Consider the following 9,966-nt stretch of genomic DNA (forward strand, 5'->3'; position numbering starts at 1 on the left):
TGTGTATTTAATACGGGAGTTGCAGACGTCACTGAAGCCATAATCCTTGAATCCAAATTTCATTATCTATAGATCTTTCCATCACTGTTCATGCAGATGGCACAAAGGCTCACTTACAAGTTTGCAACAATGCAGACAGTATTGCCAGGTTGTCACGAATGAACACCCCGACCCCCTGCAAAATATTTTTCTCGAAAAAATCTGCAAACTGCTGCCACATTTCCAACACTAAATAAGATGAAGTACCACGTCACAAAGTTCAAGTCAAAGTTAAAATAAAAGTCAATGTGTCATGGCTACAAGTCTAAAGTCGCCTCTTTCTTACGTAGCTATTTGGCAAACAAGTCTACTTGAGTAAAATGACTTGATTCGACTCGAGTTGATAATAGGCATGCCCTTCCTTTATTATGAGAATGGATAATATGATGAAAAACTCAAACATGTCAATCATGTGCCTTTATTCAAACTGCCTGTGTGAACTATTCATTATGATCAAACACTAAGCAGTCTAAGAGTCGGGAAAATAAGCCCAGTTCATTGTCACATAAAAATAACAGGTAAAATTATGTGGCAACTTGAAAGGATATATTACTAATCATCATGCTGCATTTAATTACAGAAAATAATTTTCCACTACGCGTATTATTTTACCTGAATATAAATATGCCGATTTTGTGTCTTTCCTTGTCAGTAGTGCAACCAATTGTTCCAAACAAAAGTGCATGTACAGTATCCTTTGAGATCAATATTGCTTCAACATCGTCACAACATAATTTTCTGATTTGAAGCCAAAAGAAATGCTTGTCTGCCTCTGTGCCATCTCATAAAAATTACCGGGCCTCTGATGATAATGTTTATTATGGCACAAGTTCCTGCTGTAGTTAAAAAAAAAAAACAACAACCAATGAACACCAGCATTTTGCTCTGGGCCCTCTGAAGACATCTGATAAAACTACACTGGAGGAAGATTCTGAAAGAAAATGCAAGAAAAGCAGAGAGGGTGCAAGATGGATAGTGGATGGATACTTCTACAGCCAACAGGACAACATCAGTAATTGCTGCAGGTCTTCCACACATGAACAGTGACAGAGTTCACTTACTGTAGCTACCTTGGGGTACAACACCTAATTGGGAGAGGATTATTAGTAATAAAAGTGACATCAGATACAGCTGTTCATTACATGAACCATCTCTTTTATTTGACTCTTTGAGTTCTTTTGTTATTTTTATTATCAGTATTACTGATAATAATGAGCAGGACAGAAAATGGATGGATTGATGGATATTACACTAAAATATAACGCGCTGTGGCTGGAGCTAAACGTTTACATGGATAAAATGCAATGACACGACTCTGCCCTCATGTGTATAAAAAAGAAATTGCACAAATCACACGCTTTGATTCACTATCTGGAATGAAAGGAAAATGTAAATGAAATTCATGCTATCTCTCAAGCAGAGATAAGCTTGTTGCCAGAGATTTGGGCCCCAATGGGAGGAAAAAATCTTTGGGCCCTCCCACTTCAGTGACACAAAATGAAATACTATGTTTAAAACTGGCATCATGGTGGAACACCTGTAGAGCATTCATCTCACAGTTCTGAAGACTGGGGTGAAAAAATCTCAGCCCCACCTATGTGGAGTTTGCATGTTCTCCCCGTGTGTTTTCTCCAGGCACTCCAGTTTCCTCCCACATCCCAAAAATATCCATTAATTTGAGACTCTAAATTTCCTCCTAGGTGTGATTGTGAGTGCGATTGTCTGTCTACATGTGCTCTGTGATTACCCTGCCTCCTGCCTGTTGACAGCTAGGAGTGGCTCCACCAATCCCGCGACCCTCATGAGCATAAGATGCTCAGAAAATGGATGGCTATTCGAAGCCCACTCTCACAGGGCCAGAAAAAGGTTTTGCCCCCCCCCCCTATATGGATAATAAAAACTCAAGGTATGATTCAAAACACACTCTGCTATATACTTGTCCTGCAAAGTGTTTACCTTATCAAAAACCAGACCGTACATATTCAGGCTTACAAGAATAATGTCAGAGTGAAAGACAGACATAATAAATACGGCATATGTGAGAAATTTCCAGGACTGGTGTCACAAGAGATATATTTCAAATCCATGAATGTAGGTCAGAGGCTCAACCAGCATATAGAGCTTGTGCACCTACGTCATAAAATCACTGACATCGCCATATTGCCAGTCAAACAAAGCATTGTGCAAATTAATTCCGTTGAGACGAAACGAAAATATGCCTTATAGCACGACACCCAGACTTTTGTCTGATACAGTTAAATATTTCAAAGATGATAATAAATGAAAGTATGAGGAAAAATGAGAGATACTTGGCATAGAGAACCCATATGTAATGACGAAGTCGATGCTTTCGCCAATAGGCAAGTGGACTGTTAATTCGCCTACGCTTGTCTTGGACAACTGGATATACACATGTACAGTATCTGGTGAGTAAGTTGTCGAGATTTACACAGAAAAGTTTGAGAGCGTATAAAAGTCTGGAGGCATACAAATACTTCTTTGCTGGATCTGTTTTCAATCAGGAATAAATCCCACGTAGTGATGGAGCCACTCAGATTTTTTTTCAATACAAATACCAATATTTAAATAAATGACCCCAAACTCGCATTCATTAACTATGAGTGGAAAACATTTTTAGGACAGGGAGTCGTCTCCTCCATACACAGAAGCGTATTGCGACCACACGTAAACCTCTCTGTGACAGATAGTTTTTTTTAATACGCATTGTTCTCAAATAAGTCAATTTGGTGTCATAAATACTTCTTGATTATTTGAGATTGAGAAGAATAATTCCCACCTGAAATGATTGCTACACAGGTGTATGTATTTCGTTGGGCACCATCCATCACGTCCACAATCTCGATAGACTTTTCATTTTTAATACAAATACCAATATATAAATATATGACCCCTGGTCCAATCTGCTCCGGTTCGCAGACTCCCGAGCAGCTTTGTTTGACCGGCAACCCATCGATCTTTTCTGGTCTTTTCAACTGGTATTCTGTAGAATATCTTTGAAGAACTGTGTTGTCTATTGTGACAACCAAATGCACAACAGATCTCTTGCAATTTGAAAAAACTGCTCCGGTTTAACGGCTCCCGCACTGCAGAGCAGCTAGATTTGAACAGTAATATGGCGCCGCGCAAACTGTGACGTCATGTGCACAAGCTCTAAAAAGAAATCCTCTGGCGTTTGCTTTACTTAATGCTCGAAAAGAGGTCAGAGTTATGATTGGACACTTGTTGGCTGCTTTCACCACACACCTCCTCAGAATACCCTGAGTAACCAACAGTTCCTGCCCAAGAAGAACATGGCCGTCCTCGAGTAACCAACCTCCCGACTTTAACAACCTGGCTGTGTCATTTTTTGCCCTTTCCCAAGATCAAGGGGGCCATTGAGGGGACCAAATTTTGTTATTTGTGAAATCAACATCGCCGTGGTGACTGAGTTGAAATATCAGAAGAATCTTTTCAAGAGTGCATAAAGGCATGGCAGGGAAAATTGGGAATGTGATCCAGACTCCAAAGATATTACTACAAAGGGAAAACACATAGTTTGGAGTTTAGATAAGAAAAACAACTTTTGTAACACGCGTTCTGAAACTGGTCTGACACACCTCGCAGATCAATGTACAGTTGGTGGAAAGGGAGAAGAGTGCTATACCTTTTGAGATGGTGGATTGTGGTTGGTGCATTACACAAGGATACTGCACCAATGTCAACTGTCAAGTTGTAACTGGTATCCCTCCCACACATAATGACCGTTGTTTTTAGTAAAGTTGAATTTTTTTTGAAGTTTTTTTAATCATGCACATATGATAATAATGACACTCAACTGACTCATTCAGTGTTAACTACATTCCCTCTGAAATTGCACCCAAAGGAATCATTTCATCCATTTTCTTAGCTGCTTATCCTCACAAGGGTCGTGGGAGTGCTGGAGCCTATCCCAGCTGTCAACGGGCAGAAGGGAGGGTACACCATGAACTGGTTCCCACTAATTGCAGGGCACATAGATACAAACAGCAGCACTCATGATCACACCCAGGGGAAATTTAGAGTGTTGAATTAATGTTGCATGTTTTTGGGATGTGGGAGGAAACTGGAGTGGCCGGAGAAAGCCCACGCAGGCATGGGGAGAACATGCAAACTCCACACAGCCAGGGCCGGGATCGAACTCCGGACCTCAGAACTGTGAGGCTAACGCTTTACAGCAGCTCCACCATGCCACCCGGAATCCTTTCACCATGCTTTTTTTTTTTTATGCGGTACCAGTTTCCATGCATGATTAACAAGGAAGGTATGTAACAGACGCAATCAAGTCACCTCCATCAACAGTATCACTGCTTTTGACCACCAGACAACAGAGCTCAGTGGAAGTAGAGTTCAGTGTGTCAGCCTCTTTCTTAGGGCCATTTTATTTGCCATCTTGTATCAAGATCTCTAGGATTACTGTGCTCAAGGAGCTGTGAAATCTCCTCTGACACCTTGAGCCTCTGAAACAAGTGGTATCTGCTTCTCCTATCAGAGAAACACATGCTGGTCAGCGTCCACCCTGAATAAAAAGAAGACCGACCTCACACGCTCACAGATACTACTATACACATGCATGCGCACGTATAAACCTGACATGCCACCAATCCAATTTGTGGCACCTGCGGTCCCCCCAGACGCCCCGTCAACAAAAGCAGCAATTGGTGTTGACAGCAGGAAGGGGAAACTAACTTGACACATTGTCGTAACCTTCCCTTAAACAAATATCTCTGTCAACAGCACATGTTTTCTCATCTGAAACAAGCCACGTCTAATCTATCAAATCCAAAGATAAAAAAAAAACAACCCTGACTCATGGGGAAAAGAGGCTCCTAGGAGTTTGGGACTTACTTAAAAAACACTAGTCGCATTTGGCCTTCAGGAGAGATTCAGTCCGGTTCTTAGTAGCACCACTATCACTTCGCCATTTTGCAAACTATACAAAAATGCAATATAACAATGGTTGCCATTACAGAGAGAGAGAGAGAGATTTGCCCGCAAACCTAGGAAGTGTTACATGGCATCTTTCACTACTTGTCGAGCAGACACCCCAAAAGCTTCTTCCCTCTTGCTATTAAATTCTAAAACTGTTGACTTACAACTCCACCATAGCATGCTGCCAATTTCAAACATTTCTGTTGCGATACAAGTCCAGTACATTATTCATGCAGTCACTGTAGAATTATCATCATTCTGCACTATTTGGATACAGTATCTGTTGTTGACCAAGAATGTCCAGTCGTGTGCTTGAGAAATATCTGCAGCATTTACACAACTGTCACTGCTCCAGATTATCGCCCTACTTACTAGTCACTTTAAACTGCTTGAATATCTAGAAGAGTCTGCATAATTTTTCACAGTGGTCAACAACTTTACCATATTATCGCTTTGGTATATTATCACTATAAGTCACATTAAGCATTAAATTGCTTGGGGACTGTAGTAGGATTGTTGATATAACAATGTAACAGTATGACCACATTACTGGTAACCTTGGATTGTTCAAGGACTCTCCATAGTATGCTTTTTTATGTCCTAAAAGTATATTCTGTCACAGTGGATTTTGTCCGTCTGCTTTCGGAAATTCATAGAAAAAAAAAGTTTACATGGATGCTTGAGAAGTAGATCTTGGGGTAAAAAAGTCTGGGAACCCCTGCACTGTATGGACTAATTTTTTTATGGGGAGTTTTCATTTTTTTTCTTTTTGTATTCTTGTTCTCTTACCATTGACTTCCTTGCTGAAACAAAATTAGCACATAAAAGCAAAGCAAAAATTAAAACAGCAGCGGTGGGGTGAACAAATATTTTCTGAAGTAGATTTTATGGTTCGTCTGCTTTTGAGTATTTTTATTGACTTTTGACTTCTGCTCCACAGATCCATCCACCCATTAATTTTTTGAGCCACTTAGCCCCCCAACAGTTGCAGGAGTGCCGGAGCCTATCCCAGCTATCATTGGGCAGGAGGCGGGGTACAAGCTGAACTGGTCACCATCCAATCACAGGGCATACAGTCACACTCACAAGCACACTTAGGGGCAATTTAGTCTCCAATTATTGCATTATTTTGGGGATGTGGAAGGAAACCAGAGTGCCTGGAGAAAACCCACAGAGGCACGGGGACAACATGCAAACTCCACACGGGCGGGGCCAGGATTTTAACCTCAGTCCTCAGAACTGCGAGGTCAATGCTCAGACTATTTTTTGCTTTTTTGCGGGTAGGTGGTGCAGCAATCGATAAGATTCTGAGAGTTACACCTTCCACTCAGCTTTTCAGGCTTCACCTGGTCTTTCCAGGTGTGTACAATGGCTCGTGAGCATCTCTGTGCAGCTGTGCTCACATTTTTTCTTATTCTTCATTATTTAATGTGAAAATTCAATTATAAACCATGTGGCCCAAGAAGGCGTGTGCTTAGGAATGTGGTGAGAAGAAGAGGATGCTATCGAGGTGTCAGGTTTACCAATCAGACATTCATTAAACAGTTCAAGTCTCGCGAGGAGAGAGGAGAGGAACTGTCTCGTACAATTCACCACTGCACTCTCTGATTATCCTCTCCTCAGCACTTCTATTTATTTAGTTTTTTTTTTAGACGCCCCTTATTTACATGGATGTTACAAAAAGGAGATGACAAGCAAAACAGTTTGAAACAAGGTGTACATGTTTGTTCATGTGCGTGTGCATGTGTGGAGGATTGCTGAATACATGTGTCATATATACATATAATACATGCCTGCCGCTTCAGCACGAGCTGTGCGGGTGCCCGTGCGGCTGCGCTAATTGGGAGGCACACACCTGTGCCTCATGCGGGCTGATCATCCCCCGTATATATAGGACCCGGTGACGACTGGTCCTCCGCCAGTTCGTTGAGCTTTATGTCCCGTTCCAGCACTCTCGTATTCCTGATTGATCCTGTGTGTACCAACCTTCGTCCGTTCTCAGACCAACCTTGTAAGCCTGACTCCTTGATACTTCTGCCTGCGTTGATTGTTTCCCCGTGTACCGACTCCTGCCTGTCCTCTCATCATTTGGGTCCTACTCTCGTTTCCGATGGGACGTGACAGAACGAAGTGGCCATCACAGGACCCAGCAGGAAAGACCCGGCGTCGCCGGGACCGACGCAAAGTAGACCGTCTGCCGAAGGACCAAGCCTGTCCGATCCGGGTGGGCTCCCTGATGTCCTCCGATTCCGTGTCTTACGCTCCGCCAGCGAGGTATGAATACGTCCCGAACACGACCCGTCCGGCTCCTCATATTCTTCTGGACTCTGACTTTTCGGAATATGAGGAGGACCGTGATTTGTATGCCCGGCTGCCTGAGTACGACTCCGACGACTTTGATTTTGAGTCTCTTTGCCCGGCTTTTGATCCCAGTCAGTTTGCCCCGCCTTCCCGCGTTTCCAGCACCCGAGCGACTTCGCCTGGTAGTTTAAAGTACACCAATCCGTATGAGGGAACCCGCTTGGCCATCTACCCGGGACCTCCGCGTGGCTGTCAGAGGAGACGCCCCGGCCGGGCGCTCCCTTGTGCCTCCCGCTGCGCGGCAACAAAGACACTGTCCTCCCACTCCTCGCCGGCAACGGCGAAACCCGCAGACCTGCAGCTGGTGGCGAAGCTTCCAGCCAGGAGGGAGGAGGAGCCGCCAAATCACGAGGCGTTCCGCCGCGAAATGCGGGCAGAGATAGAGCGGCAGAGCGCCGAATTGGCAGCTCTCACGGCCCAGGTCCGGCAAGGACTGGCGATCCAGCCGAGCTTCGCTGACGTCGCAACGGCGACGGACTCACTGCTGACTCAGGTTCACGTTGCCGTGGAAACCGACCCGCAACCTCGCCAAGTGCACGCCACAGTGGGAACTGACTCGCCACCTCGCCAAGTGCACGTAGCTGTGGAGACTGACCCGCCTCCTCGCCATTCTTACGTCGAGGTTTTGGCGGTTCCGAGCAGAGCTCACACGGCAGTTGGAACTGACCCGCTCCCGAGACACGCCCACGTGTCAGTTTCGACTCACTGTCCGCCTACTCAGGTTCACGTTGCCCTGGAAACGGATTCGCCACCGCGCCACGCCCACGTTGCTGTTTCAACGGATGCACTGCAAGCTCCCGTGGCAGTGGGGACCGACCCGATGCCGCCTCACGTTGCTGTCCAGGAGGTGGCGACGTCTCCACAGCCGCTTCTCGTCCTTGCTCTGGAGTGGCAGTGGCGACCGGCCCGCGGACGCTCCACACTCCTGCTCTGTCGGCGACGGGTACGCTCTCACGTTCTTGTCCAGGAGGCGGCGACGGGGTCGCTGCCTCCTCTCGTTCCTGTCCAGGAGGCGGCGACGGGGTCGCTGCCTCCTCTCGTTCCTGTCCAGGAGGCGGCGACGGGGTCGCTGCCTCCTCTCGTTCCTGTCCAGGAGGCGGCGACGGGGTTGCTGCCTTCTCTCGTTCCTGTCCAGGAGGCGGCGACGGGGTCGCTGCCTTCTCTCGTTCCTGTCCAGGAGAGGCTGTACTGGCGCCGCCTTCTCAAGTTGCTGTCCAGGATGGGGCGGTACTGGCGCCGCCTTCTCAAGTTGCTGTCCAGGAGGGGGCGGGACTGGCGCCGCCTTCTCAAGTTGCTGTCCAGGAGGGGGCGGTACTGGCGCCGCCTTCTCAAGTTGCTGTCCAGGAGGGGGCGGTACTGGCGCCGCCTTCTCAAGTTGCTGTCCAGGAGGGGGCGGTACTGGCGCCGCCTTCTCAAGTTGCTGTCCAGGAGGGGGCAGTACTGGCGCCGCTTTCTCACGTTGCTGTCCAGGAGGAGGCGATGGTGTTGGCGCCGCCTTCTCACGTTGCTGTCCAGGAGGGGGCGATGGCGTCGCCGCCGCCTTCTCACGTTCCTGTCCAGGAGGGGGCGGTGCTGGCGCCGCCGCCTTCTCACGTTCCTGTCCAGGAGGAGCTGGGGAGTTCGGTGGAGCCACCCTGGAGCTGGAGAGACTACGGGATGGTGGTGGCCATTGCTCTGGTCCTTCTCTCCATCATCCTATTCGCTCCAGATGGTTCCCAGCCGCTTCATGACCTGACCTCGTTGGCGACCAATCCCTGGTCGTCTTGCAACGACGGCGTGGGAGGTTCTCGTCCGGAGCAGTGGTCTGCCTCGTTCTGGTTCCTGCTTCGCCGTTTGGTTCCTCACAGAGGTCGTCCGCCCGAATCGCCCCCTGAGGACCCTGGTGCTTGGCGCCCGGGTCGTCCTCCTGACCTGTCCACCCGGACGCCTTGTGTTTGGTGGCCTGGATGGTCACCAGTCTGGGGTTCAGGGAGGGGCGTGCCCTCCTCCGGACCCCCTTCCGCCCACCCCTGCCTGTGTTAATTAGTGTCTGTTTTTTTCGTTTAGGCATGTCTGGGAGCCGTGCCTTTGGGGGGGTGGGTACTGTCATGATCCTGCCGCTTCAGCACGAGCTGTGCGGGTGCCCGTGCGGCTGCGCTAATTGGGAGGCACACACCTGTGCCTCATGCGGGCTGATCATCCCCCGTATATATAGGACCCGGTGACGACTGGTCCTCCGCCAGTTTGTTGAGCTTTATGTCCCGTTCCAGCACTCTCGTATTCCTGATAGATCCTGTGTGTACCGACCTTCGTCCGTTCTCAGACCAACCTTGTAAGCCTGACTCCTTGATACTTCTGCCTGCGTTGATTGTTTCCCCGTGTACTGACTCCTGCCTGTCCGCTCATCTGTTCTCTTCGCCCGACGTCACAACTACCGCTGCTGCACCGGACTGGCTGCTCGATCCCCGACCCCTGCATACAATAAACGTGTCTCTTCTTGAACTACCTTGCGTCTTCCGAGTTCCTGCATTTGGGTCCTACTCTCGTTTCCGATGGGACGTGACATGTGTGGTCATCATTTCTTTAACAGGCAGCAGTTGTAAGAGCTCTGATGATTAG

This window comes from Syngnathoides biaculeatus, chromosome 7, assembly GCF_019802595.1.
Source record: "Syngnathoides biaculeatus isolate LvHL_M chromosome 7, ASM1980259v1, whole genome shotgun sequence".
In the NCBI taxonomy this organism is placed as follows: domain Eukaryota; kingdom Metazoa; phylum Chordata; class Actinopteri; order Syngnathiformes; family Syngnathidae; genus Syngnathoides; species Syngnathoides biaculeatus.